Consider the following 3,986-nt stretch of genomic DNA (forward strand, 5'->3'; position numbering starts at 1 on the left):
TAATAATGAAGGTGTACAGTCAGAATATTTAGTAGGAATGAGAATTTAGCAAATATATCAACATAGTAAATAGTAGAAAAGACAGTAAAGACATAACCTCAATAGTTATCCAAACCCCAGTCTCTTTCCAATATGCCCTTGTCCTGTTTTGATTTCTATCTTATTTTAATATGGTATCTATAACTTTGGGGAAATAAGATAAAGCATGTAGGATGCAGTAATGACACAACTTTATCTGCAGTGCAAATAAATTCATGCGGTAATATATGTGAAAGTACATTACCTTCCACATTATAGGGGTATAAAGTTTTTTTGATGAATATGGTAAATGAAAACATATTAATATATAATTTCATTACAATCTTCACAATATAAATGTCCAATATTTCACAAGCTAGTCTTTCAGTATGCGTTGTTTTACAGACAATGTGGTTTAAAGCAAGATCTATATAGAATCATTGTTCCTTGAATAGAAAGTTTCAAATTTGGAAATATAGCCATTGTCAATTTAGTACAGCATACATTATTTATATCTAAAAGTATACCACTTTTTTACTGGAGAGAAAAGTTAAATATTATTAGAGAGTATTTCCTAATTTTAAAATAATTTTGCTAATTATTATTAATTGCATAATGCACAGTGGTAATACTATATGCACCAAACCAGTTAGAGCAAAGTTGATTCCATCTGTGTAAGAGTAATGGTGTAATGGCGACTTCATCTTTGTAGGAGTGATGTTGTAATGGTCATTCCATCTGTGTAAGAGCAGAACTGTGTCTACATGGCTAATTTTTCAGAAGCATATCCCTAGGTCTTTTTTTTTCCTTTTTGAAGTGCCACTGACTAAACTCAAATCCTCCTAAATATTTTTGTACATATGCTACATAACAACAACAAAACATGTTACATAGGTTTTAGAAAAACATTTCATTCCCCAAGAAATTTCCTATCCCTGAAGACATCTCTTCAGTTGAATGCCCTACCCACCGTTATCTTCATACCAGTGACCCTGTCTCTGAGATTTCAGTCAGGTCTGCCTATTTGAATTGTTCGTGATTCTTCAGACAATTGGTGTTCCCTAACAAAACCTTATTGCTTTGGATCCTGTATTTATTTTACCTACCATTGTTGAACCTGACTTTTGCTAATACCATAATTTATCCCACGTCTCCACTGCTAAGTCATGTTGATAAGTAGACTATAGAAGCCATATAATTATCTAGGTACTTTTCGCTGTTGCCATGCTTGGTGACTATTACTTAAATAATTAACTTGTTAGGAAGTTAATACCAAATATATTGTTAACAGGCAATTCAAGTCAAAGCCACATTTCATTGAATTGTCCAGATAATTGATTCAAATTTGTATTTTCCCTTTGCTAACTGAAAGCTAACCTTGGAAAACATGGCTGAAGACATCAAGTTAGATGAGGATTACCAACTCCCTGAAACTTTCATTAGCAGCTAATTAGATAAAGTGCCAGAGAAGAAGATTCTGAAGAGATGTCTTTTGAGCTGAGCCATGAAGGAAATGTGTGGCTGTTGAGGGAAGATGTTCCAGATAGGAAGAAAAGCAAGTACAAAGGAACTACATTTGTAGCTTGATGCCTGGTATTCTCCAGGCATATGAGGAAGGTCACTGTTGCTGGGGAGTAGCGGCCTAAGGATTAGATAGCAGTGCAAAATTAAGGCAAGATAAAATCCATGTTTGGTTTACAGATTGCTCTATACATACTACTTGAAAGTAAATAGCAGCAGCACCACATCCCCTTCTGTGCCCTCCCTGAAGACAGTGGTGAAGGAAATTCTCCCAATGGGCAGAATTTCTAACAGTTTAACTTGCTGTTCATTTTACTTTTAAGAAAAGATGGCGAAGTGAGTGACTTGATACTGATTCATGGACTGTGACCAATGATTCAGCATTATGTGCAGAGACTTGGAAGAATTGTAATTGTAAAATGTGTGGAAAAGATGTATACGATAGACTTCTCTGAAGGAGCAAAGCAAGTGAGGTATTTTTGTCTCATTTAAATTTCACCAAAATATTATCTCAGCAAAGGAGGATTTTAATAATAAAGTGATAGGATGACAAGATAAGTTATTCATTCTCTAGCCACTCCAGCCCAATGGGTCCATGAACAAAGTGGCCATGGGGGAAAAATGGAGATTCTGCATAAACTCAATATTATGAACTTCCACTCACAAAGGCCAACTTGTCTGCTACTACTGTTGAGCATGAACTTGTCAACAGCAGAGACCAACATTGTGTTCACATTATGGGACCATTCCACAGGGAAGTCAACCAGCAACTTGGCGACAGATTGATTACAGCAGACCTCTACTATCATAGGAATCAAAAACAAAACAAAAAAGCAAACTCACTGTCATCCAATTGATTCCCACTCATAGCAGACTTATAGGATAGCGTAGAACTTCCCCTGTGGGTTTCCGAGGTTGTAACTCTTCACAGGAATAGAAAGTCTTATCTTTCTCTCAGAGTGGCTGGTGATTTCAAAATGCTAACTTTGAGGTTAGCGGCCCAATATGTAACCAGTACATCACCAGGACTCCTTCTCTATCATGGAAAGGACAGTATTTTGCTCTTGCTGGAATAAATATTTACTCCAGATATGAAGTTTTCTTCCCTACATACTACACTTCTGGAAAATTACTCTCTGAACTCAGAGAGTGTCTATTTCACTGACATGGTATCCTATACAATATTGTCTCATATCAAGTGTCTCACTTCACAGCAAATGAAGTGTGGCAATGGGTCCATATTCATGGAATTTACTGATCTTACCACTTTCCTGATACAGCTGCTTTGATAGAATGATGGGATGGCCTTCTAAAGATGCAATTGTTGTGCTGGCAAAGTGGCAGTATCTCAAAAACATTACAAAAAGTAATGTTCTCAAGAAGGCTGTATGTGCTCTAAATCAGTGTCCAATAAATGTTGTTTCTCCAATACCTAGGATTCACAGGTCCTAGAAAAAAGGGATGAAAATGAGAGTGACACAATTCATGGTTACTCCTAGTGACTCACTTGTAACATTTTTATGCTTCCTGTCCCTGTGACTCTATGCTCTTTGGGCCTGAAGGTCTTTATTTTAAATGGAGGAATAATCTCCTGTGGAAACACAACACTAATGCTGTTGAATGTCCCGTGGCCACTTTGAGCTCTTCATGCATCTGGATCAATAGTCAAAGAAGGAAGTTCCTGTATTGAGTGGTGTGATTGATCCTGATTATCAAGGGGGAACTGGATTTATATTACATAATGGAAGTAAAGAAGATGACCAGGAGATTACTTAGAACATATTGTAGTATTACCATGCTCTGTTATAAAGTTAATGGTAAGGCACAGAGACAAAATTTTGACATGACTGCTACTGACCCAGACCCGTCAAGTATGAAGATTTGGGTCACTCCATCAGACAAAGAATCAAGACCAGGTGAGATGATGGTGAGGGCAAAGAGATGAAAGAAGATAATTGTAAACACTAGCTCTGAACACATCAGTTGCAGAAACAAAAACTGCAATTTTAAAAATATTTACTCCAGGTAAGTGTTTATCAAATAGTTATCGTCTTCACTTATAAAATATGAGTTGTAAATGGAGTTAATGGGTTTCCAGTTGGTGAAGTCTTAACTGAATCACAATAGGTGCTGGTATGATGTTATAATTGTCTTTATTTATCAGAAATTATACATTATTTAAGGAGATTTGTGGAGGTGTTAAGTTGAAAAGAGATGAACTGTGATAGTTTAGGTTTCTTTTCAACTTGGCTGGCCAGGATAATCCCCACCCATAATCCATGATGAGATCTCCTCTAGGGTGTGGCCCACTTTCAATATAAGTACATGCTACGGAGAAACTTTTATTTATTGAAGTACAGTGAACCCTCGCCACTTCGCGCTTCGACTTCCGCGGCTTCACTCTATCGCGGTTTTTGCGTAACAGCGCATGCTCTGTCATTACTGCC

Source organism: Echinops telfairi, unplaced genomic scaffold (genome assembly GCF_000313985.2).
Source record: "Echinops telfairi isolate 266 unplaced genomic scaffold, ASM31398v2 ScPeMD7_3509;HRSCAF=4178, whole genome shotgun sequence".
NCBI classification, from domain to species: domain Eukaryota; kingdom Metazoa; phylum Chordata; class Mammalia; order Afrosoricida; family Tenrecidae; genus Echinops; species Echinops telfairi.